The sequence below is a fragment of the Globicephala melas genome, chromosome 14, assembly GCF_963455315.2.
Source record: "Globicephala melas chromosome 14, mGloMel1.2, whole genome shotgun sequence".
Taxonomy (NCBI): Eukaryota; Metazoa; Chordata; class Mammalia; order Artiodactyla; family Delphinidae; genus Globicephala; species Globicephala melas.
Window position 1 is genome coordinate 14,954,445 of NC_083327.1, and position 27,536 is coordinate 14,981,980.

The 27,536-nt window shown below is 37.0% G+C and overlaps 1 protein-coding gene and 1 non-coding gene across 7 annotated transcripts in view; one reads left to right on the top strand and one right to left on the bottom strand.

The window, feature by feature from the left end:
* The window catches only part of BCKDHB (branched chain keto acid dehydrogenase E1 subunit beta), a 729,304-nt gene that overhangs the window by 255,510 nt on the left and 446,258 nt on the right, over positions 1-27,536 (top strand). Inside the window, exon 12 of one of the 6 annotated variants that reach the window (XM_060283293.1) lies at positions 4,442-4,598. The exons of the other annotated variants lie outside the window; for them this stretch is intronic. The gene's annotated coding sequence lies outside the window, so the exon portion shown is untranslated. Of the gene's footprint in view, positions 1-4,441; positions 4,599-27,536 lie in introns of those variants that run through there. 6 annotated transcript variants of the gene reach the window in all.
* TRNAR-UCU (transfer RNA arginine (anticodon UCU)) lies at positions 1,569-1,641 on the bottom strand. Its single transcript has one exon. It is a non-coding gene; the product is annotated as a tRNA-Arg (tRNA).

Consider the following 27,536-nt stretch of genomic DNA (forward strand, 5'->3'; position numbering starts at 1 on the left):
GATACAAGTCCTTTATCAGGTACATGATTTACATATCAGATTTCTCCCATTCTGTGGATTATCTGTTCACTTTTTTTTCATAGTGTACTTTGAAGCGTGAAACTTTTAAATTTTGAAGTCCAGTTTATCTATTTGTTTCTCGTGTTGCTCGTACTTTTGGTATCATATCTAATAGTCATTTACCAGACCTAAGGCCGTGAAGTTTTACGCCCATGTTTTTTTTCTAAGAGTTTTACAGTTTCTTACATTTAAGACTTTAATCAATTTTGACTTTATTTTTGTATGTGGTGTGAGGTTGTATATTTTTGCATGTGGTTATCCATCTGTCCCAGCGCCATTTGTTGAGAAGATTATTGTTTCATCATTGGATGGACCTGACACCCTTGTCAAAAACCAGTTGACCATAGATGCATGGGTTTATTTCTGGACACTCAATTCGATTCCATTGATCTCTATGTCTGTCTTTATGCGAACACCACACGGTACTGATTACTCATGCTTTGTAGTAAGTTTTGAAATGGAGAAGTATGATTCCTCCTACTTTGTTGTTCTTTTTCAGGATTGTTTTGGTTATTTCAAGTCACTTGCAATACATGTGAATTTTAGAATCTGTCCATTTCTACACAGAAGTCAGGTGTGGAGGATTGTAAGGATTGTAGATTAGTTTGGGGGGTATTGTCATCTTTTTTTTTTTTTTTTTTTTGCCATCTTAACAACACTAAGCCTTTATATCCATGAACATAAGATGTTTTTCCATTTAGTTGGATCTTTAATTTTTTTTGACAACGTTTTGTAGTTTTCAGAGTATACATTTCATACTTCTTTTGATAACTTGTTCCTATTTTATTCTTTTTGATGCTAGTGTGAATAAAATTGTTTCCTTAATTTCATTTTTGGACTGTTTTTAAAAACTTTTATTTTATACTGGCGTATAGCTGATTTACAATGTTGTGTTGATTTCATGTGTACAGCAAAGTGTTTCTGGACTGTTTATTGTATAGAAGTACAAGTGATTTTTGTGATTGATCTTATATCTTGCAACTTTGCTAAGCTCATTTATTCTAATAGTTGTTTAGTGGATTCCTTAGGATTTTCTACATACAGGATCGTGTCATCTGCTAATAGAGTTTTACTTTTTCCTTTTTCAATCTGTATCAGGAAAATCTTATTGTTATCTTAGTTCTGGAGGGTAGGTATATAGTCCAGGAATACAAAATGATCAGGTATTTTGTTCTGTCTCTCTTAGGTGCTTTCTAATCTCATTTCACCTTATTTGTATGGCCTGTCATAAAGATGCCTGCGTTTGTGACATTCACTGTTATTCTTACATCCCTTTTGAATAAGGTATAACTTCCTACACTGGATAAGCCCCATCTCATCAAGGTCAATGACACCTCTGAGAATAAAACTACCAAATGTTAATGTGTATCTATAACCCTGGGCCCAGATTACAGATGATTCCAGGTGTTCAGTATATTAGGTCCCTTCCTCTTTACGTTGCAATTCAATACATAATAGTTTTTTTGTGGTGGTGTTTTTTGGCCACGCCATGTGGCTTGCAGGATTAGTTCCCTGACCAGGGATTGAACCCGGGCCCCCTGCAGTAGAAGTGCAGAGTCCTAACCACTGGACCACCAGGGACTTCCCTAAATATAGTTTGCCTTTCATTCACAATCTATACAACCACTAGCAGAGGAAAATTTTATGCGTGATTTTTCTCACCATCTGTTATTTTTTACAGTTACACAGTGTTTGTAGTTCATTTTCCTCCTAGTCCATCACATTTAAATATTAAACCCACTTGATGAGGTCAACAGGTTTTCTAACAAAAATGTTTTCCTTAATCTTCACTGAGATATGTTTTGTGTCTCATTCTTTCAGTAGCATGTTACCAGCTTTAATGTCTAAAAACATTCCACTGAATTATGCTTTTGTGGTTACTTTTGATAACTAAAAGTTTAAAATAAATTTTGCATAACTAACTTCTCTGTTAAGGACATTTCTAACCACCAGCAATATGGTTTATTCTTCATTTTCCAGAGTTGCAAACTGGTGGGCCCTGTAATTCCCATAGCATCTATTTTATTGATAATGGCTATGTTCTTGGAAAAGGTGTTTCATATTTTACATATTTAGTGTAATCCTCTGAGGCTTGAGGAAATTCCTAACACCTGATAAAATAAGGTAAACGTGTCATATGTTTTCTACATGTTATTTGCTCTGTTTTTATTAAATTCAGTCTAACTTGTGGTAAATTGCAACCCATGCAGTAAAGAGCCTATTTAATGGTCAAAAGATTTATTATGATAATGATGACATAGTCCAGGAAGAAGAAGCAAATGTTGAAAATGTTTGCCATCATCCTTGATGCATTTTTGACAATCATGGGCTCCAGACTAAAAAGTTCCTCTTTTTTATTCCTTTCAACCTTCGAATCTCTTTAATAAGATTTTGAAGATATAATATTAATTTATAATATTCATCGTTCTGGAAAAGCAAGACATAAATTATGGCTTTTCAGTTTTGGTTCTGATAAAGTTGTGTAGGAAGGAAAGTTGTAAGAAAGTTATTGAAATAGATAATAAATGGCATTTGAAATCCCTTCTCATCTAGAGAGCCTATGATTCTAATTGTAAGGAGCCAAGGGTTATCTTCATTAGATTTGAAATATATTTTTTTGGTATTACTAACGTCTACTCTATGCATGCGTTTCACTGAAAATCCCTACATAAAATACTTTCAAGTGCCACCAGTGAGGTAGTAACGCCTTGCGTTTGCATAGAATCTCTGCAGATGCTTCAGTCAAGCACGCAAACTACTGCCCTGACTTGTACCTCCCATCTATCCAAATGTCCATCCCACTCTCTAGGGGATTACATCTTCCTCAGTTCTCTCTTCTCTCTGCCACAGCCCTGGAAGTCTTCTCTGTCTTGAAAATTATAGAAAATAAGAACAAAACCCACTTCAATTTGAAATGGCTGTTTACTTACAAAAAAAAAATTGAAAGAACCAGTGTGTCAATGAATGAAATGTAAAAATCAAAGGATCCTTACTAATAAAATTGAATTATTATTAGACTATTTTGTTCATAAATTTAGTGAATTGTTTGTTCTTGTCTTTTACCAAGTCTTCTAAAAGAATGTTAGGTATTTCTCTCATAGGTAAAGAGTTTCTGACATGTAATAAGAATATTTGCACTGTTGCATCATTTTTATAAACATTTTCCTATTTGTTTTTCAGTTTGCAAACAATTTGGTTTTAAGTGCATAGAAAACAATTTTTTATGTAACCAATTATATAAAAACTTCATTCTTCAAATGACTACATAGTTTAAATACTCTTGTGCATAATAAAATTAAGTTCATTAACAATTTTCAAGGGTGCCATAGTTTCTCAAATTTTGCATTTAAATATTCAGTTAACTTAAAATTTGTGTTTATAGTATGAGGTGAGAATTTAAGCTCTTTTTCCAAAATATTCATCTCTTTTAAAATAATTTTTTGTATAAATTTAGTTAGTTATTTTCAGCTGCATTGGGTCTTGCTGCCACGGACAGGCTTTCTCTATTTGTGGCGAGTGGGGCTCTTCTTCCTTGTGTTGAGTGGGCTTCCCATCGTGGTGGCTTTTCTTGTTGCAGAGCACAGGCTCTAGGCATGCAGGCTTCAGTAGTTGTGGCGAGTGGGGCTCCTCTTCCTTGTGTTGCGTGGGCTTCCCATTGTGGTGGCTTTTCTTGTTGCAGAGCACAGGCTCTAGGCATGCAGGCTTCAGTAGTTGTGGCATGTGGGCTCAGTAGTTGTGGCTCGCAGGCTCTAGAGCGCAGGCTCAGTAGTCGTGGCTCACAGGCTTAGTTGCTCTGTGGCATGTGGGATCTTCCCGGACCAGGGCTCGAACCCATGTCCTCTGCATTGGCAGGTGGATTTTTAACCACTGTACCACTAGGGAAGTCGCTAAAATAATTTTTGGATAGGAGCACATTCATAGGGTTCAAAATTCCTAACATGTAAAATAACGTGGGCTTAATGTACAGACAATTGTTATTTTTTTCCTTATAATAGACATTCTATCTTGAGAATTATTTTTCTGTATTTTGTTGAATAGGAAGATAGATTTTGAACAATTATTTAGAAAGTCATATTTTATCTACCAGTACTTTTATACCACAATTTTCTTATTCATGAGCTCTTGATTTTACTCTCTTAATCAGTCGGCAGATATTTACAAGTAATGTTTTTTTCAAGAAGTTAACATAGGTGGTGTAGTGGGCTGAATGGTGGCCCCAAAGATATGTCCACATCCTAATCCCCAGAACCTGTGATCCTTACCTTATATGGCAAAAGATCAAATATTGCCTCGTATGGCAAAAGATGTGATGAAGCTGAGGAAGAAGGAATCCTGGATTATCTAGGTGAACCCAATGCAATCACATGTCTCCTTATTACAGGGAGGCTGAGGGAGTTTGGACAGACATGAAGAGGAGAAGACAGTAGGAAGAAAGAGGCAGAGATTGGACTGATGGAGCTATAAGCCAAGGAACCCCAAGGATGGCTGGCAGCCATCAGAAGCTGGGAGAGGCAAGGAGTAGTTCTTCCTCTGAGCCTCCCGAGGGCACGTGGCCTAGCTGACACCTTGATTTTGAACTTTTGGCTTTCGGAACTGTGAGAAAATAAATTTCTGGTGTTTTAAGCCACGAACATTGTGGTAATTTGTTCCAGAAGTCCCAGGAAACTAATAAGGTGAACACTGATATAATAAATGAGAATGTCTTTAGAAAACAAACTTATGGTTACCAAAGGGGAAAGGGGGTGGAGGAGGGATAAATTAGGAGTTTGGGGTTAGCAGATGCAAACTATTATGCATAAAATAGGTAAACAACAGGGTCCTACTGTATAGCACATGGAACTATATTCAATATCCTGTAATAAACCATAATGGAAAAGAATATGAAAATATGTATACATATGTATAACTGAATCACTTTGCTATACGCTAGAAACTAACACAACATTGTAAATCAACTATACTTAAATCAAAAAAAAAAAAAAAACAGAGAGAGAGAATGTCTTTTTCTGCCCTAACGTATGAGCTACAAATTGGCAAGGTATAAAATTGGGGGGTTACACCCTTATTCTGATAATATTCTCTGGACGTTGCTTTATTGACTATTATCCTTGACCATCATTCTTTTTAAGGGAACATATATTTTCTTCCTGATTATTTATAGGATCTTTTTCCTTCCTCCTTTTTTTGGTAAAACTTTTTCAAGGGTGTGCTTTTCATTGATAATTTTCTACTATAGAGTGAGCCTTTTAACATACCTACAGAGGTTATTTCCTTCAGCTCAGAATAGTTTGTTCTATAAAGGCTTTGTATTAGTCTGTCCAGGCTGCTGTAACAAAATACCATAGACTGAGTGGCTTATAAGCAACATAAATTTATTTCTCACAGTTCTGGAGGCTGGGGAGTCCAAGATCAAGGTGCTGGCAGATTCAGTGTCTGGTGAGGAAAGACGTCTTTCTGATTATATGCTTTCTTGTTCATAGACAGCTGTGGCATTGCTATAACCTCGCACAGCGGAAGGGTCCAGAGTACTCCCAGACCTCTTCTATAAGGGCACTAATCCCTTTCCCAAATCTAATCACTCATCACTTCCCAAAGGCCCTCACCTCCAAATACCATCCCATTGGGGGTTTGGTTTCAGCATGTGAATTTTGGGGGGAAATAAACATTCAGCCCATTGCAGGCTCTGGTTATTATTTTTATTTATTTTGAGCTTTTCTTTATGAACACTGTGTCTTATGTTGGTCCTCTTCTCTGACCTCGATCTCCATGATCCTTCTATCATTTTCATCCTTATTGTCCTTTTTCTCCATCTTCTTGGATGGCTCTTTGTTCTCCGTAATATTGTTTCCATTTTCTGCAACAGTTCTTATGTTCCTTACATAATGTTTCCAGTGTTGATTTTTATTCAGCTCTCATGTTGTTAGCTCTGTTTCAGTCCTTTCTAATTTCAAGTTGTCTTTTCTATCTTGTTTTTTTTTTTACTTATGATTTTTCTAATCTTGTTTATAGAGGTTTTATCTTGTTCTTAGTTGAAGATGCTGAGCATTTTCCTGAAAAGTTCTTTTGAATCCTGTATTAGATCGTTTCAGAGATACACTCTTCTTCTGTATCATTCAGATATTTTCTCATACAATTACATCCTTTTTCTTATTAAATTATATTTAATATTCTCATTAAAATGACAGATAGCCTAAAGAAGTTTACAGCAAAGGAAAGTAATTCTTTGCCTCATTTTGGCTTAACTCTGACCATTTAATTTCTGCTGTCCAAGGACAACACTTCTGAACTCTTTCATTTAGTTTCTTCTGGTAATTACCTTCTTGGTTTAAATAACATGCTTATATTGCTATCTCTTTAATTTATTGTTTTGTCTTTATCGTCATACTATGGGATATGAGGATTATCTCCTTAATATTATCTCTCTAATATACCTCTCCCTGCATATCCCAAAAGAGTATTTTCATAATTTTTCTATCAATCAGTATTTAATGTTTACATTATCATGACTATGTATATATCCCTCATTAGCCATGTAATATCACATAAATACAATTGTTTTGCTCTCCCTAATACTTATTATTTGATTGATTTTCATTTTTATCATTAATTCATACTTATTTTCACTGAAGATTAATCTCCTCTCAATTTATCAGTCTTATTTATCTCCTGGAGATGTCCTTTCTGGAATCCCTCCTACTTTGATTGGGACTGTGTGCTCTCTGGACCAGCAGCACAGCTATCATCTTGAGACTTTGCTTTCCCGCTATGTTAAATTCCCCTTCACCATCATCACCATCATCACCCCCTTCATCAGAATTCACTTTACTGTTTTGAGCCCTTTCTTTCCTGGACTCTTGTGTACCTCTTTCTTAGTTTCTTACCTTGCTTCAGTAGAGCTTATTTTCCAGGAACTTCTAAGAAAAGTTGTAAGTGAAGTAACATTTTGAGAATTCACAGGTCAAAAAAATTTTTTTGTTATTCTGCCCTCACACTTTTTTGCTCCTTTGGCAGGATATAGAATTACAGTTTCCAAATATTTTTCTTTTATAATTTGGCGTCCTCACTATATTTATTTGTGGAGTCTAGTGTTACTTTTGGGAGGCTTTTAGGACCTTCATCTCTGAGGTTCTTGAATGTCACAACCAAGTAACTTGGGAAGTGTCTGTTCATTCATTTAGTTGTGTGAAGTAGACCTTCGATATGGGAGATCATGCTATCTGGGTCTAGAAATTTATATTTTAATTTGATATTTTTCTCTTTTATATTTTCTCTAATCTTTCTTGTCCTTTCTTTACTTGGATATTGACCATGCTGGTTTTTATCTCTAATATTCTTATGTTTTCGCTATTTTCCATCTTTTGTCCTTTTGGTCCTTCCTGGCAGATTTTCTCAATTTTTTTTTTGACATTTTAATTGAATTTTGCATTTATCTTATCAAATCCTTAATATCCAGAAGCTTCTTTGTGTTTTCCTGAACACATCTTTTTAAAATAGATTTCTGTGTTTTTTTCCTTTTGGAGTCAATATTTCTCTCACCTTTTTGAGGATATTAATTTTTATTTTTTCAAAAAATTTACTTCTGTTGTCTCTAGCTCCCCTGAGTTTCTTTGTTTCTGTCTATGTATCTTAGTCTCAATATTTGGGATTCTCCTCAACCTCCAGTGATTGGCCACTTAAAGCTGATTGTAGCTGTGTGCAGTGTGAGAGAGGCTTTTCAAGTAACAGCTTCACTAAAGTTTGAGTGGACAGAGATTCAGACATTTTTCTGGGAGGATCCCCAGCTGTCAGTACCTGTATGTCTTATCTCCTGGGCAGGTGTGTTTCCCCAGTGAGGACTCCAATCCCTGCCTATAGGGCATAAGTGTGGCTGCCATTTAAAAAAAAAAGTTTTTTTTTTTTACATCTTTATTTGATTATAATTGCATTACAATGTTGTGTTAGTTTCTGCTGTATAACAAAGTGAATCAGCTATATGTATACATATATCCCCTCCCTCTTGAGCCGCCCTCCCACCCTCCCCATCCCACCCCTCTAGGTCATCACAAAGCACTGAGCTGATGTCTGTGTGCTATGCAGCAGCTTCCCACTAGCTAGCTATTTTACATTTGGTAGTGTATATATGTCCATGCTACTCCTTCAGTTCGCCCCAGCCTCCCCTTCCCCTCCTGTGTCCACAAGTCGGTTCTCTATGTCTGCGTTTCTGTTCCTGCCCTGCCACTAAGTTCATCATTACCATTTTTCTAAATTCCATGTATATGCGTTAATATACAGTATTTGTTTTTCTCTTTCTGACTTACTTCACTCTGTATGACAGATTCTAGGTCCATCCACATCACTACAAATAACTCAGTTTAATTCCTTTTTGTAGCTAATATTCCATTGTACAAACTCACGTACCTGCGGTCACCTTATCTTTGACAAAGGAGGCAAAAATATACAATGGAGAAAAGGCAGCCTCTTCAATAAGTGGTGCTGGGAAAACTGGACAGCTACATGTAAAAGAATGAAATTAGACCACTTCCTAACACCATACACAAAAATAAATTCAAAATGGATTAAAGGCCTAAATGTAAGGCCAGACACTATAAAACTCTTAGAGGAAAATATAGTCAGAACACTCTGACATAAATCACTGCCATGTTTTAGAGCCAAGTAGAAGGGAGGGGGCCTGAGTGTCACAGTTGTATATGTTGGACCTCTTGGTTTGATCTTTCAGTTCTTATGTTACAGAACTCTAGCTCTGCTCTTAGAATTCCTAAGTCCAGAATTTCTGGTTCAGCTTGTCCACAGCGTTTACCTTGGCCAGTTAGGGGTGAGTGTCTGCCAGGCTTCACAGAGTTCAGGGTATATCTGCTTCCTTCATATACTTTTAAGCAACACTTCTGCTCTAAATTCTAACCTATAAAAGCCTGAAGACTTTCTGGGTTCCTGTGGCGCCAACTGGCTTGTATATTTACCTGTTCCTCACCATCAGCACCCTTGCAGGCTTAGATACTTCTCTTTTCTCTGCTTTTCAAATTTTTATTCCTATTTCTCGTCTACTCTTATCTTTTTTCCCTTTGTTCTCTTGAATTTAAGTTAATGCCGTGTGTGTGTGTGTATGTGTGTGCGTGTTTCAGATTCCTTTAAATATTTTGACTGGGATATCAAGAGAAAGCAGAGGTAACTATGTTTTCAATCTACCTTGAAGTCCCAACCATGATGTCTTTATCCTTTTCCTTCTGCAATACTTTTTTTATAGGCTCTTTGTTGTCACTTTCTTCTTAGTTTCCCTCCTTCCATATTTTATAACTTGGTGGAACCAGGTGGGTTACACAGTCATCTCACTCTTCTCATCATTGTTCAGATCTCTAGCTTTACGGCAGGTTCATCTCCACAATTCGTGAATATGTCCCTGTTTCTATATTGCTTGCTTCTATGGAGTATATCTCTGCTCTGTTCTAGGTGGGTTTTCTTTTTGTTTTTCTTCCTTTCTTCCTTCTGCCCCCACCATTAGCTTATTTTTCATTTAAACTGATAGCAGTGTCTGAAAAATTATATTATAGGCGTGCACTGTGTCTCCGTCCTTTCCTACCCAAGTACTGTGTCTATCAGGACTACTTGTCTCAGAAAATGCACCGCACCCAGAAATTGTCTTTTACTTTGTGGCTGATTGTTTTTCAGGAGTTTGCAGTATCTGGAATTAGACAGAGGTTACTTTGCTTTAGAGAACATCTCTCAGTGGGTAGAGAGGGGTATTTGCAGTGTCCTGGTGGTTATAGGTCCTGGGACTCTGAGTAAATGGATGGATGGTGCTAGAGGGAGGAAGCTCATTCTTTGGAATTTTGTTCCATGAAGCCAAGGTAGAGTGTGTGTCAGAAAGTATAGCTCCACCAACTGTCTTTTACCTAGTGCTAATTCCTCCCAGATTCTAATTGTCTCTCAGTCTTTGTTTTCATTGTTATTGAGAATTTTCATCAAATTTTGTTTTCAACAGCTATTTAGTTAGAAAGTGAAAGAGGATGATTGGGGATTGTCACCCAGATTCTCTCTAAGCCAGAATCCCTATCCTATTTGAAATTATACTTGTCATTAACTTTAAACTTTAAAAGCATCCTTTTAACCCAAAGTTCCCTAATATTCTTTCTAACATCAAGACTGAAAAGTGCATTTTAAAGACTAGTGCATATTTTCACTCTTTCCCCAACCCCCCTCTCATCCCTATAATCACTTCCTAGTTTCTGGTAATATAAGCTAGATTAGTGTAACTACATTGTTTTATATTATATATTTCCTTTAATTATTTTGGACATTGGCATTCAACTTTATAAGCAAACATTTTAAAAATTCTGAGCTATGTTTCATGGTTTTGTTTTGGTTTTTTTTGCGGTACGCGGGCCTCTCACTGTTGCGGCCTCTCCCATTGTGGAGCACAGGCTCTGGACGCACAGGCTCAGCAGCCATGGCTCACGGGCCCAGCCGCTCCGCGGCATGTGGGATCTTCCCGGACCGGGGCACGAACCTGTGTCCCCTGCATCAGCAGGCAGACTCTCAACCACTGCACCACCAGGGAAGCCCTGTTTCATGGTTTTTTTTAAAATTTTATTTTTTGATTTTTCATGCTTATTTTTTTGATTTTTATTTATTATTTTTTTGTAGAGCAGGTTCTTATTACTTATCTATTTTATACATATTAGTGTATATATGTCAATCCCAATCTCCCAATTCATCCCACTTTGAGTACATGGATAGCTAGAGGCAGAGGCAGGAAGCTCCTTCTTTGGAATGTTGTTTCATGAAGCCAAGGTAGAGTGTGTGTCAGGAACTACAGCTCTACCATCTTTTAGCTAGTGCTAATTTCTCCCAGATTCTCAATGTCTTTCAGTCTTTGTTTTCATTGTTATTGAGAATTTTCATCAAATTTATAGTTTCCTTTGCTGTGCAGAAGGTTTTAAGTTTCATTAGGTCCCATTTGTTTATTTTTGTTTTTATTTCCATTACTCTAGGAGGTGGGTCAAAAAAGATCTTGCTGTGATTTATGCCAAAGAGGGTTCTTCATATGTTTTCCTCTAAGACTTTTGTGGTGTCCGGTCTCACATTTAGGTCTTTAATCCATTTTGAATTTATTTTTGTGTATGGTGTTAGGAAGTGTGCTAATTTCATTCTTTTACATGTAGCTGCCCAGTTTTCCCAGCACCACTTATTGAAGAGACTGTCTTTTCTCCATTGTATATCCTTGCCTCCTTTGTCATAGATTAGTTGACCATAGGTGCGTGGGTTTATCTTTGGGCTTTCTATCCTGTTCCATTGATCTATATCTCTGTTTTTGTGCCAGTACCATAGCGTCTTGATTACTGTAGCTTTGTAGTATAGTCTGAAGTCAGGGAGCCTGATTCCTCCAGCTCCTTTTTTTTTCCCTCAAGATTTCCTTGGCTATTCGGGGTCTTTTGTGTCTCCATACAAATTTTAAGATTTTTTTGTTCTAGTTCTGTAAAAAAATGCCATTGGTAATTTGATAGGGATTGCATTGAATCTGTAGATTGCTTTGGGTAGTATAGTCATTTTCACAATATTGATTCTTCCAATCCAAGAACATTGTATATCTCTCCATCTGTTTGTGTCATCTTTAATTCCTTTCATCAGTGTCTTATAGTTTTCTGCATACAGGTCTTTTGTCTCCTTAGATAGGTTTATTCCTAGGTATTTTATTCTTTTTGTTGTAGTGGTGAACGGGATTGCTTCCTTAATTTCTCTTTCTGATCTTTCGTTGTTAGTGTATACGAATGAAAGACATTTCTGTGCATTAATTTTGTATCCTGGAACTTTACCAAATTCATTGATTAGCTCTAGTAGTTTTCTGGTGGCATCTTTAGAATTATTTATGTATAGTATCATGTCATCTGCAAACAGTGACAGTTACTTCTTTTTGTTCAATTTGTATTCCTTTTATTTCTTTTTCTTCTCTGATTGCCATGGCTAGGACTTCCAGAACTATGTTGAATAATAGTGGTGAGAATGGACATCCTTGTCTTGTTTCTGATCTCAGAGGAAATGCTTTTAGTTTTTTACCTTTGAGAATGATGTTTGCTGTGGGTTTGTCATTTATGACCTTTATTATGTTGAGGTAGGTTCCATCTATGCCCACTTTCTGGAGAGTTTTTATCATAAATGGGTGTTGAATTTTCTCAAAAGCTTTTTCTGCATCTACTGAGATGATCATATGGTTTTTATTCTTCACTTTGTTTATATGGTGTATCACATTGATTGATTTGCATATATTGAAAAATACTTGCATCCCTGGGATAAATCCCACTTGATCATGGTGTATGATCCTTTTAATGCATTGTTGGATTCTGTTTACTGGTATTTTGTTGAGAATTTTTGCATCTATATTCATCAGTGATATTGGTCTGTAATTTTCTTTATTTTGTAGTACCTTTGTCGGGTTTTGGTATCAAGGTGATGGTGGCCTTGTAGAATGAGTTTGGGAGTGTTCCTTCCTCTGCAATTTTTTGGAAGAGTTTGAGAAGGATGGATATTAGCTCTTCTCTAAATGTTTGATAGAATTCACCTGAGAAACCATCTGGTCCTGGACTTTGGTTTGTTGGAAGATCTTTAATCACAGTTTCCATTTATTACTTGTGATTGATCTGTTCATATTTTCTATTTCTTCCTGGTTCAGTCTTGGAAGGTTATACTCTTACAAGCATTTGTCCATTTCTTCCAGGTTGTCCATTTTATTGGCATAGAGTTGCTTGTAGTAGTCTCTTAGGATGCTTTGTATTTCTGCGGTGTCTGTTGCAACTTCTCCTTTTTCATTTCTAAATTTATTGATTTGAGTCCTCGCCCTCTTTTTCTTGATGAGTCTGGCTAAAGGTTTATCAATTTTGTTTATCTTCTCAAAGAACCACTTTTAGTTTTATTGAGCTTTGCTATTGTTTTCTTTGTTTCTATTTCATTTATTTCTGCTGTGATCTTTATGATTTCTTTCCTTCTACTAACTGTGGGTTTTGTTTGTTCTTCTTTCTTTAGTTCCTTTAGATGTAAGGTTAATTGTTTGAGATTTTTCTTGTTTCTTGAGGTAGGATTATATTGCTATAAACTTCCCTCTTAGAACTGCTTTTGCTGCATCCCACAGGTTTTGGATCATCATGTTTTTGTTGTCATTTGTCTCTAGGTACTTTTTTATTTCCTTTTTGATTTCTTCAGTCACCTCTTGGTTATTTAGTAACGTATTGTTTAGCCTACATGTGTTTGTGTTTCTTTACGTTTTTTCCCCTGTAATTGATTTCTAATCTCATAGCATCGTGGTCGGAAAAGATGCTTGATATGATTTCAATTTTCTTAATTTTACTGAGGCTTGATTTGTGACACAAGATGTGATCTATCCAGGAGAATGTTCCATGTGCACTTGAGAAGAAAGTGTAATCTGCTGTTTTTGGATGGAATGTCCTGTAAATACCAATTAAATCTATCTGGTGTATTGTGTCATTTAAAGCTTGCGTTTCATTATTAATTTTCTGTTTGGATGATCTGTCCATTGGTGTAAGTGAGGTGTTAAAGTCCCCACTATTATTGTGTTACTGTCAATTTCCTCTTTTAGAGCTGTTAGCATTTGCCTTATGTACTGAGGTGCTCCTATGTTTGGTGCATATATATTTATAATTGTTATATCTTCTTCTTTCTTCTTCTTGGATTGATCCCTTGATCATTATGTAGTGTCCTTCCTTGTCTCTTGTAACATTCTTTATTTTAAAATCTATTTTATCTGATATGAGTATCACTACTCCAGGTTTCTTTTCTTTATTTTTTTTGCGGTGCGCGGGCCCCTCACTGCTGTGGCCTCTCCCATTGCAGAGCACAGGCTCCAGACACGCAGGCCCAGCGGCCATGGTTCACAGGACCAGCCGCTCCACGGCATGTGGGATCCTCCTGGACCGGAACACGAACCCATGTCCCCTGCATCAGCAGGCAGACTCTCAACCACTGTGCCACCAGGGAAGCCCCCAGGTTTCTTTTGATTTCCATTTGCTTGTAATATCTTTTTCTATCCCCTCACTTTCAGTCTGAATGTGTCCCTAGATCTGAAGTTGGTCTCTTGTAGACAGCATATATGTGGGTCTTGTTTTTGTATCCATTCAGTGAGCCTGTTTCTTTTGGTTGGAGCATTTAATCCATTCACATTTAAGGTAATCATCGATATGTATGTTCCTATTACCATTTTCTTAATTGTTTTGGGTTTGTTTTTGTAGGTCCTTTTCTTCCCTTGTGTTTCCCCCTTAGAGAAGAGCTGGTTTGTAGAGCTGGTTTGGTGATGCTGAATTCTGTTCACTTTTACTTGTCTGTAAAGCTTTTAGTTTCTCCATCAAATCTGAATAAGATCCATGCCAGGTAGAGTAATCTTGGTCATAGTTTCTTCCCTTTCATCACTTTAGATATATTGTGCCACTCCCTTCTGACTTGTAGAGTTTCTGCTGAGAAATCAGCTGTTAACCTTATGGGAGTTCTCTTATATGTTGTCATTTTTCCCTTGTTGCTTTTAATAATTTTTCTCAATTTGATTACTATGTGTCTCGGTGTGTTTCTCCTTGGGTCTATCCTGTATGGGACTCTCTGTGCTTCCTGGACTTGGGTGGATATTTCCTTTCCCATGTTAGGGAAGTTTTTGACTATTATCTCTTCAATCATTTTCTCGGGTCCTTTCTCTCTCCCTTCTCCTTATGGGACCCCTACAATGCGAATGTAGGTGCATTTAATGTTGTCCCAGAGGTCTCTTAGGCTGTCTTCATTTTTTTTCATTCTTTTTTCTTTATTCTGTCCTGCGACAGTGATTTCTACCGTCTGTCTTCCAGGTCACTTATCCATTCTTCTGCCTCAGTTATTCTGCTATTGATTCCTTCTAGTGTAGTTTTCATTTCAGTTATTGTATTGTTCATCTCTGTTTGTTTGTTCTTTAACTCTTCTAGTTTTTTCTTTAATTCTTCTAGGTCTTTGTTAAACATTTCTTGCATCTTCTTGATCTTTGCCTCCATTCTTTTTCCGAGATCCTGGATCATCTTCACTCTCATTATTCTGAATTCTTTTTCTGGAAGGTTGCTTATCTCCACTTCATTTAGTTGTTTTTCTGGGGTTTTGTCTTGTTCCTTCATCTGGTACTTAGCCCTCTGCCTTTTCATTTTGTCTACCTTTCTGTGAATGTGGTTTTTGTTCCACAGGCTGCAGGATTGTAGTTCTTCTTGCTTCTGCTGCCTGTGCTCTGGTGGATGAAGCTATCTAAGAGGCTTGTGCAAGCTTCCTGATAGGAAGGACTGGTGGTGGGTAGAGCTGGTGTTGCCCTGGTGGGCAGAGCTCAGTAAAAGTTTAATTCACTCGTCTGCTGATAGGTGGGGTTGAGTTCCCTTCCTGCTGGTTGTTTGGCCTGAGGCATGACCCAGCACTGGAGCCTACAAGCTCTTTGGTGGGGCTAATGGTGGACTCTGGGAGGGCTCACGACAAGGAGTGCTTCCTAGAACTTCTGCTGCCAGTGTCCTTGTCCCCGCAGTGAGCCACAGCCACCCCCCCGCTTCTGCAGGAGACCTTCTAACACTAGTAGGTACGTCTTATTCAGTCTCCTATGGGGTCACTGCTCCTTCCCCTGGGTCCTGATGCACATATTACTTTGTGTTTGCCCTCCAAGTTTGGAGTCTCTGTTTCCCCCAGTCTTGTCAAATCCTGCAATCAAATCTGCTAGACTTCAAAGTCTGATTCTCTGGGAATTCCTACTCCTGTTGCCAAACCACCAGATTGAGAAGCCTGACATGGGGCTCAGAACCTTCACTCCAGTGGGTGGACTTCTGTGGTATAATTGTTCTCCAGTTTGGGAGTCACCCAACGAGCGGTTATGGGATTGATTTTATTGTGATTGCACCCCTCCTACCATCTCATTGTGGCTACTCCTTTGTCTTTGGGTGTGGGGTATCTTATTTGGTGAGTTCCAGTGTTTTCCTGTCAATGATTGTTGAGCAATTAGTTGTGATTCTGGTGCTCTCACAAGAGGGAATGAGCACATGTCCTTCTACTCTGCAATCTTGAACCATTCTGATTTTTCCTGTTTCATGTGTTTTAATGTTTACTTTCAATACTAGTTTTTACGTACAAGACTCCCATTCTTGAGGCATTTAATTTGATTGGCTGTCATTTAGAGTATGCTATTCAGCAAAAAGAAAAATTGTTTTTGTTCTGTGTTTCCTTTCCTTTCTTTGTAAAGGATTACTTGAGTCAAATATTTCTTAATTCTAGCTTTTCTGAGGACTTTATTCTGCTGTCTCAGTAGTGAGTGATACATTGTCTCTTCATATAAAATTCTTTTTTTTTTCCATCAAAACTCCTTCCACCAGAATCAGAAGATGTTGCAACATTTGTCTCCTGGCATCTCAAGTAGCAGAGGAAAATGTTTGCCAATCTGATTTTGTTGCTTTGTTTATAATCTCTTGTTGGTTTATTTGCTTGCATGTATGCTTGTTGCATTTCTTTTTCCTTATCTTTCTAATTCTGAAATTCTTCCATTGCGCATTTTGCATGGATCTCTTTCAATACATTTACCTGAACCATGGTTGGCTATTCATGTCTGCATATTTGGGTCTCCTGTTTTAAAACTTTTTCTTCAGTTACATCTTTGTTACTTCCTCTCTGTTCTTTGTTCTGGTTTCTTGTTTTAGAGCATCTCCAAGGCTGAAATTAAAATCTCTGTTCTCACCTCTCTGCTTTCCGTGTCTATCATTTTCTTTTACTATTTTCAGATCTTTTTCTCCTTCTTCTGTGTTCTGGGAAGGCTTCATAAGTCTGTTCCATATCCTGCCATTTCAGTTTTCCTCTTTGCTTCCTGCATTGGCTTTCATTTGTTATTGCTCTTTTATTTCGACTTCATCTCCCCCAGCCCTCTATTCTCCCCAGGTTGTTGTATGTGCATTTCATTCTGTAGACATTTTATAGTCAGGGTGCTAGAGACTGACTAGCTGTTCACGTAATCTGCTTCTCCTTTCTCCTGCGCACCCACTAGACAACAATTTCTCAGCCCCTCTTGAAGTTATGTGAGCATAATTTACCAATGGAGTATATGAAGAACAGATACAAATCACTTCCACACCTGGCCCATAAAAATCTCCCATGTGTGGTCTCCCATGCTATTTCCCATTCCATGGCAATCTTAAAAGCCATGTGTTGAAGATGGTGAAGCCACGTGGTAGAAAGAGCCTAGTTCCCTGAATTGCCAATTGGAGGAGAGCTGTCTGCTAATCAGGAACATCTGTTTTGGATTTCACATACCAGAGCAATAAAGTTTTATTTCTTATTCCACTGAAATGTGGGGCTTCATTTGTCATAGCAGTATCATCTTAACTCATATTCATAGCCTGTTTTTTCATTATGCATGAGTTTTCTTTTTTATTTTTTGCCTCTTTTGTAAAAGTCATATCTTTGACATCTCTTTGAGAATGACCAGCTTTCCCTAATTTTCTATCATCTGAGTCTTAATGTGCTGTTCTCTTTCCCTCGTGTTGTCATGTCTATAAATTCCATGTTAATTTTTGTCTCTTTATTCATTCTTTAAATGTAATGATTTTTGCCAAATGGAGATTGTCAGCAGACAGTCTCTGTGATTTTTACACGGCTCTGCTAACTTTACACTTATTTTTATGGAGGAATCTCTTTCTAGGATCTTTACCTATTGGAAGGTTTTCAGTATCTGATTAGCATCCATATAGAGCTGCTTGATGCATCAAGGTGCAATTCTACTTCCATGCATACTACTTCCATGATTTGGTCCTTAAATCTGTGAACCAAAAAAGTGCAGTGAAAATCACAGTCTCCCAGCATGCATTATTGCCAGGGTTTTCTTGTTTCTGGTCCAGCTCCAATGCTTTACCTCCGGGCAGAAGAACTAGGGACTCATCTACTCCCTCCACACACATGCGTTTTTTTCTTGACTTGTTTCATGTTTAAGTTGTAACTACAACTTAGCAGTTCTATATTGTATGTGGTATAGAGACTGGTACTCAGATCATCCCACAAACAGTTTTTTTTTAGGAGGGGACAGATGCACAATTACTTTTTGATAAGAACATAGACCTTCAGTTTTCTTAAAATACAGATTTCTAGGCCCCTGCTATGGAAATTCTGATTTAGTAAATCTAGGGTTAAGCCCAGTAACCTGTATTTTTAAAAACCCCTAGGTGATTTTGACATGTAGCTAAGAACATGATCTGGAAGGAAATTAACACTATAGTAGATAATTTAAAAAATCAATTTTCTCGCAACCTAAGTTTCCGTTAACAGATAAGTGGTGTTTATATAAAATAAAATATTATTCAGCTTTAATAATACATGCTACAACATGGATGAACCTTGAGGATATTATACTAGTAAAATAAACCAGTCAGAAAAAGGACAAATACCATGTTATTTTGCATATATGAGATACATAGAGTAATCAAAATCATGGAGACAGAAAGTACAATTGTGTTTGCAAGGGGCTGAAGGCAAGGAGAAATGGAGTTGTTATTTAATGAGTGCAAAATTTTAGTTTTAGAAGATGAAAAATGTTCTGGAGATGGCTGATGGTGATGATTGCACAATGTAGATGTAGTTCATACCATTGAAATGTGCACTTGAAACGACTCAACTGGCAAATTTTGTGTTATGTAGTTTTTACCACATTTAAAAAAATAAAATAAATAAAAATAATTAAATGATCTCCTTACCATACCCCTTGAATTTTCATATCAGTAGAATCATAGACTTTGAAATCTAGAAAGATATTAGAGATGAGAGGTCCCGAGAGATGGGGAGATTTACATAAGACCAACAAGTAAGTGAGAAACAGAGAACTACAAGCTATAATTCTTGGTCGTATTTACCAGAATACCATATTTTAAGTATTGAGCATTTCCTTTTTCCTGATTGCTGGTATAAAAGGTTTGTTCTAGAAACTTTATTGCTACTTCCATCAGTTTCCTTCTTGAGACAGGGAAGTACCTTGAGTTGGAAGAAGTATGGCTGTCCTTATTTCTAGTTAAGTCAGTAAAGGTCTTGGCCTATTGGAAGCAATTAGGATTTTTAGGAACAGGTATATCTGGGAACTCAGGAGTTGATATCATGGTTGGGTCTCCAGCATGGAGAGCCATGGGCTCTGGAGTGGGGAGTGGAAAAGAGTTCAAGAAAAACTTGTCCTTGTGTCTTCCTGGCTTTGAAGCTTCCAAGGGAACTTGGATGGACCCCCTGGGGTGTTTTATGACTAGTTAAATTGTACTTATGCAAAGAAGAGGAATGGCCAACATTACAGATGACTATCTGGAAAAGACTTTTCCCAGACTAAAGAAGTGGAACAACTCACCAGTAGAGAATTTAATGAATTACAGTTTGGAAGAAGCCAAACAAAGATGAGTTTACATTAATTTGCCACACACAAAATAGACAGGGGATAGTGACTAAGCCTTGTGTAAGGGAATTGACTGGGTTGTATGTGCACCACAACTTTGGAAAAAGACTGCTAACATTCCTTAAGCCACACTGGAATTCAAGACCAAAATACTTAACTCCTCCAATGGTTGAGTCTAAATTGTGCAACCACTATGCTGCCAGAGTTTCCTCTGGTTATGACTTGTTACAGATGCAAGTGCCACATGTCACTGAGAAATCGTAACAGCTTGGTCATGTCAACTGAGGAAATATGGATTCAAAGAATTTGCTCTTTACAGCATTTTTCAGAACAAACCACTTTGTGGTCAGCGAAGGGATTACATCTGGGGTGTCCGAAAATAAAGTCATTTCAAAAGCAGGATGAAATGAAAGGACTTAAAATAGCATGTGTAGGGATAGGTTATTTTATTCCCAAGAAGGCATGACAGTTTTAGACACTTAGTTAGCACAGCAGGTGATGACAATGAAACCTAAGAAACCTGATCACTTTAACATGATCTTCTGCAAGGGTCTTAAAACTACCATCTGATTAATTCACATTCCAGTGAATTTTTCTTTTCTTGATGTCTGCAGTATTATTGAACCCAAGTTCATGTGCCCCAGCAAGCCAAAATGATGGAGTTTGGAGCAGAGAAAGGTTTATTGCAAGGGCCAAGCAAAGAGAATGGGCAGCTCTTGCTCAAAAGATTTGAATTCCCCTGTGGTTTTCAGGGAAGAGTTTTTAAAGGCAAAATTTGGGGTGAGCATTGCAGGGTGTGTGACTTTCTTCTGACTGGTTGGTGGGGAGGTAACAAGGTGGCTGCCAGGAGTCTTAGTCTTCAGGCTTCTTGTTCCAGCCAGTCTGGGATCCATGTACTTGTGCTCAGCCTGAAGTTACCAACCTCCACCTGGGTGGGGGTCTTAGTTCTTACAGAAGAACTCAGAGATATGCATCAGATTGTTATGTATATCCCATGAGGAGGAGCTAGGACTCTGCTTTATGCCTGCACTATTGTTTCTTGACTACTTTTCCTTTGTTTCTGCATTCCCTCAGTCCCCTAATTAGTAACTGTTTGAATCTGCCCTTTGGAGGGCAGGTCTAGGAGGCTAAAGCCTTTTCCCTACAAACAAGAAGCAGGAGACACAGAAAGGATTTTGTACCCCAGGAGGGCCCCGCAGGGTCCTGCTTGGTTTCAACAGTACTGTTTGTTATAGGTGGAAAAGGGTAAGACAGTGTTGTGAGTTGAAACCTCTTTCTCTTGGTTTGAAAAATCAAATGAGACAAATATAATATTGTTGTTTTCAAAGCAATAGGATTTCTTTTCCTGTTTAGAGGCTGATGGGAATGTTTCCTTCAACTTTGTATGTAAGAAACAAGAACCTACTTTTCTGTTTCATTTCGGACCTTCCTGGCAAAGACTTACTGCTGACACGGGTCTGGAACAGGCTGGTATTTTCCTCCTGGGTTATACTTTAGCAGAGTTGTATTATGAATTCAGCTCCCACATGCATAATCATCCTACTTTGCAACCAGGCAAGGTAAAGATGGACTACTTATATCTGTGTTAGATTTTCTGGAAACAGGAAGAAAAATGTTTTCTAGAACAGTAACAAGGAAAAACAGTAAGAGTGTGTCTGTCAGGGACTGAGGATTTCTTTGTAATTAATGATAGTGTTTGTATGAGGTGATTTGATAACTGCATCCTATAATCTGTTGAATCCATTTTGCTTCCTTGGCTGGGCACAATCATTTCTAGAAACTAGAGTTTAGCTTCATTTATTTTCTTCATTGTTTTACTGTTGTCCTCTTATTTTACCTTTATTACTTGTTTCCTTCTGTTTAATTTGGGTTTAATGCGCTTATTAAAATGAAAATTTAAATCACTGATTTGAGAATGTCTTTTCTATATAAATCATGTAATACTATACATTTTCCTCTAAGCATTGCTTTAGCTGCTCTCTACCATTCAGTATGTTGTATTTTAATTTTCATTAAGTTAAAAATGTTTGAAAATATTCCATGAGATATCTTCTTTGACTCCTGGGTTATTTAGAAGCATGTTTTAAAATTTTTCCAAATCTTTGGGGGATTTTTCAAACATCTTTCTATTTTTAATTTCTAGTTTAATTATCTTGTGGTCACAAAACATACTTTATAAGAATTCTACTTTATAAAAATTTATTGAGTCTTTTTTATGTCCCAGAATATACTCTATTTTGTAAATGTTTTGTGTGCATTTGGAAGAAAAAAAATGTGTATTCTACTGTTGTTGGGGAGAATATTCTATAAGTATCAGTTAGGTCAAGTTAGTTGATAGTGTTGTTCATGTTTTCTATATCCTATTGATTTTTTTGTCTAATTGCTCTATGTTATTGGAAGAAAGTTTTTGAAACATTTCAGCTGTAATTTAGGATTGTCTATTTCTCTTTTCAATTTTATCAATATTTGGTTCATGTATTTTAAAGTTCAAAATGTATTTGTATACATATTAGGTGTACAAACATTTAGAATTATTACATCCTTTAGATGAATTGATCCCACATTAATTATGAAGTGTCCCCTTTTACTCCTGTTAACATTTCTTATTCTAAAAATCTGCTTCATCTGAAATTAATATATCCATTCCAACTTTATTATGCTTAGTATTTGCATAGTATATTTTATTCCATTCTTTTATTTTTAACTTATTTGTGTCTTCAAATTTTAAGTGGCTTTCTTGTAGACAGAATAAAATTGGGTAGTTCTTTTAAGTTCAGTTTGATGATCTCTGACTTTTAAATGGAACATTTAGCCATTTGCATAGGTTTTTTTCTTATTTTTTATTTTCTATTTGTCCTATCTATTCCTTGATACTTTATTCCTATTTTCTGCCTTCATTTAAGTTAAGTACTTTTATGATTCATTTTATCTTCTTTATTGGCTTTTATTTTTCTCAGCAGTTGCTTTAAGGTTTAGAGTACACACCTTTAACTTATCATAGTCTACTTGCAAATAATGTTACACCACTACATACAGTGTAAGAATCTTACTGTAGTATACTTTCATTTTCTTCTTCCTGACCTTTTTACTATTGCAGTGATCGATGCTTCTAAATGCTCTAAATCCCCAAATACATTATTATTTTTGCTTTGAATAATTATCTTTTAAAGATATTTATAAATGAGAAAACCAATTTTTAAAAGGATTTTACATTTACCCGTATGTTTGCCATTTTCAGCATTCTTTATTCTTTTCTGTAGATTTTAGTTTCCACCTGTTACCATTTTCCTCTGCCCAAGCACTTCCTTTAATATTGGTTTTTGTGCATGTTTGATGGCAATGAATTTTCTCAGCTTTCTTTCTTTCTTTCTTTTTTTCTTTCCTTTTCATCTGAAAAACAACCTTTTTTTATGTGTTCATTTTTACCAGATGTTTTTGCTCTTTATAGAATTACTAAGTTCTTAAAAGATGTTATACCATTGTGTTCTGGCTTCTGTACTTCTTGACAAAAATTCTGCTATAATCATATCTTTGTTTGGAAAAATATATTTTCTCCAACATGGCTGATTTTAAGATATTTTTTCCTTTATCACTGGTTTTCAGTAATTTTGTATGATGTGCAGTTGTGTGAATTTCTTTTTCTTTCTTTTGCTTTGGATTTGTTAAACTTCTTAGATATCTGGGTTAATTGGTTTTATCAAATTTGGAAAAACGTCAGCCATTATTTCTTTACTAGTTATCCATTTTATACATATTAGTGTATATATGTCAATCCCAATCTCCCAATCCATCACACCATTATTTCTTTAAATATTTTCTCCCTTCCCCCTACATTCCCATATCTGTGATTCCAATTGTACATACTCTAGACCACTTGTTATTGTTTCACAGGTCACTAATGCTCTTTTTTTTTTGGTGGGGGAAGTGTCTTTTTTAGTCTTTTTACCTCTCTTGCTTCCTTTTGAATCGTTTATATTCCTATGTTTTGGATTCACTGATCTTTTGTATAATCTATTGTTAATCACATACAATATAATTTTTTCAATTTCAGATATTGCTATTTTCATCTCATGAACTTCTGTTTGGGTCTTTTTTATATCTTCCATTTTTCTTTTCATCATTTTAATGTGTTTTTCTAATCCTTGAATTTATGAAGCATTTATAATATTCATAATAGCTGTTCTAAAGTCTTTGTAGTTTCATTACTTCTGTCATATATGGATCTGTTTCTGTTGATTGATTTTTCTCTTGATTATGGGGCAAATATTTTCCTGATTCTTACATGCTGGTAGTTTTTCACTGGATGTTGAATATCATTGTTATATCTTATTTTGTTTTGTTTTTTAATTTCTTTAAAGAGTGTTGATTTTGTTCTGATGTACAGTTAAGTTATTTGGAACTAGTTTGATCCTTCTGAGGCTTTCCTGAATCCAGAGAAGCCTTTTGTCTCAAGCTAACTTAGCCCCACTACTAAGGCAATACCCTTCTGGCCATTCTACTCATTTTCCTGTATATTATAAAATCTCTCTACTCTGGCTGGGGGGAACGTGAACTATTCCCAGCCCTATTTGAGCTCTACCACTTGTTCACCTTCTGCTCTTCAGTGGTTCTTTCCCTGGCTTTGGGTAGTTTCTTCTTTTGCATTCCAGAGCTGTGCTCAGTCATAGACTCAATGGTATTTTTCCATAACTCTTTGGAGCTCTCTCTCTGTGCAGCTTTATCCTCTCCAGTACTCTTTTCTACAAAGTCTAGCTATCTTGAGCTTCTTGACCACTAATCTCAAATTTAGGAAGACTGCCAGGTTCTGTTTGGATTTCCCCACTCTGTACTTCAACCTGGAAACTTCTAGGCTGTAAGTTGGAGCACTTGTCGAGTTTTTCTCATGTGTTTCCCTTCTCTCAGGGATCATAGTTCTGTGAGGTTTATTATCCAATGTTTTAGAACCACTGCTTCCTATGTAGCTGTCTCACGGCTACCAATGGGAGTCTCCAGCTGGAGACAGTCATGTCATTCCTCAACTGTTATATCTCATTGGATTTTTTATATTCAGGAGCCAGTATAGAGTAACAAGAAAGAATCAGGCCATGGAAACAGACAATCCAGGCCTCAGCCATAGCTCTATTTAAGTATGAATTAATTTAATTATTCAATTTATTCATGACTGTATTCTTTTATTTTTATAATTTTTAGTGACTATTACTTTGTGCTAGGCATTGTGCTATATTCCAGCTTTAGTTCATCATCTATAAAATAGGGAGAAATAACACCTACCTCATTGTGGTAGATTGCAAAAGTGGCCACAAATTATTCCAAGTTTTCTTTCTGATCTTGCATTATGACCTTGCAGCTTCTCCTATCAATTCCTTTACTCATTAAATCTGGGCTGGCCTGTGACTTGCTTGGGTCTGTACACTGTGGTGGAATTGATGTGTGTGACTTCTGAGCCTCGACTTGAGGAGACTTTGCAGGTTTCCTCTCTCTGTCTTAAAACCTTGTGCCTGCCAAGTGATTAGGTCTGAGCTGGCATGCCAAAGAATGATGAAGTGGAAAGATGCATTGGTTATCCTAGCTATGCTAGTTAAGTTACTGTAAACCAGTCAGCCCCAGCCTACCCACTAGTCTATTATTATCAGGCACTATACTATATTCCAGCCTCAGTTTATCAGTTTAAGTGAGCCCAGCTAAGAACTATTGAGCAGTATTATGTGGTATCTGTGAACATATTAGTTAGTTGATGTTTTTGACCGACTGAATGGAAGATAAATAAGTTACATAGTTGTACATAGGTTTTTTGTTTTTCTTTTTGCGGTATGCGGGCCTCTCACTGTTGTGGCCTCTCCCGTTGCGGAGCACAGGCTCCGGACGCGCAGGCTCAGCGGCCATGGCTCACGGGCCCAGCCGCTCTGCAGCATGTGGGATCTTCCCGGACGGGGGCATGAACCCGTGTCCCCTGCATCGGCAGGCGAACTCCCAACCACTGCGCCACCAGGGAAGCCCTACATAGGTATTTTTGAGTAAATAAGTTTTAAATTTCAGCTTAGAAGTCATTTCCTCTGGGAAATTTTGCTGACATCTCTGACTAAATTATATTTCCCAACTATATTCTCTTAGTGCATGCTATATTTATTCTTTATGAGTCAACAATTGAATAATTATTTCTGTAACTCATTAATATCCAACTCCTCTATTCCACAATAAACTCTGCTTCAACATTTATGCCTGACATTTAATGCAGTGCCTGACACTTAGTAGATATTTGGTAAATGTTGTTTAGATGTATGAGTAAGAGGTAAAGTAGGTTAAGAACTGAGAAATGTCACCTGGATTTAATAACAAAGAAGTCATTAACACACAGGTTGACAGCAATTTCAGTGGATTGATGGGAAAAGACATGAGACCACAGGTGCATGAATATTGCAAAAAGCATTGAGAAAACAGAAAAGAAACCCAAGTCCAAGTTACTAACTTTATTTCAAAATGCAAATTCATTTTATGCTTGATTATGTTTTTCTTTTAAATTACTAAAATTAAATCTAAAGTGTCAGGTAAAATTATTATTTTTATTAATTTAATCATTAACATGTCTCAGAATCAGCACACAGAGGATCTTAATAAGCAACAAATGCTCTTGTGATACTAACCTCTCTCAGTTTCACTTGCACACTTGTTTTGAATTCTCCAGAATTTGACAGTCAAGAGGACACAGCATAATAGAATAAGGCAATATGTTCAATTTAGTTACTATGGACTAATTGAAGAGGCTCCAGAGAAACGGTCATTTGGATATTTGAATAAAAATCCCATTTAAAATCGATTGAAGATTTACCTTTCAGGACCTGATATGTACATTTCCTTTACTTCTCTTGTGGCAGAAAGGATGCATCTTTGTGTGTTTACCCTCTGCCTTGGAAACTGATTTCATTGTTTTAAGTGTCAGTTTTCATCATCATGTAAAGTGAAACACCAGAATGGAATGGCCTTTACTTTCAGTGACATAAATATTTCAAAAGAAACAGACCTTTTGAGTTCAGGAAAGGGTGTGTCAGATGCACAGGTGTCAGTGCAGGTTAATGTGTTGTCTTTCACCACTGGCCCTCTGGACTGTAATTTGGCTTGGCGCACACGTGTGCAGAAGATCGGCCGTCTCCATCCTGACTCTCGGAACCACCTCCCTATTAGAAAGCCATCAGACAAATAATTCACTCTCAACCCCATCATCGGCCTCCTAGAGAAAGATTGGGTTGAGATGCTGAGAAAATGAAAGCCAGGCTCTCGAGCAGGCAGTTGGCCTGGGCATATTTTTCCTGCTATATTGTGCTTCCCATTAAGCAGCTCATGAGTCTTTGTCACAGGTGAGTGACACTGAACTGAAAAGAGAATGATTCCTAATGAAGGGAAGTCCCAGAGACATTTTTGGAAAGGAAAATGTACCAAGCTAAACACAGGAGTACAATATATCTTCAGGTAACAAACATGGGCATGTGAGATGTTTATGAGCATGAAAGAGATTAATCAGAGTAATCTATAAGGGGCAGAGAATGAAGGTGTAAGCTTCTCCAGAAAAAATGTGCCAAGTTTCCTTGAAACATTAGAAGTCTTGTAAAATGGACAGGCTGAAGTAGTTGTCCATTCATTCTCCTTGATTCTTTTCACATAACATTCACTTATTATTTATGACCGTGCTTAAAGAAGCCATCTGGTAAAGTTGATGGTAAACTACCTACTCCTCTGTTCTATGTTGAGAACTGAGACTTCTGTATCACCTTTTAGACGGTCCTTGACTCGTGCATACATTCTACAGAATACCTTGTTTATGAGGTCAGAATACAGCACGCTGCAGTCCTGGAGTTACCTTGATTGGTACTTATTTGTGACTCCCTGCTCCTCTAAAAGCGAGCTGCCAGGCTCAGTAGAGAGTGACAGCACATCAGAAGCTCTGGTAACATCTCCAGCAGTAAATCTTGATCGCATTTATGCATCTTACATTGCCGTCATTACTATATTTCCAACGTGCCCTTTTCACATGGTCATTTTATTGCTCCCTTTGAGTTGCCAAAGTTCCCTGACTCCATCTCTCACTGCC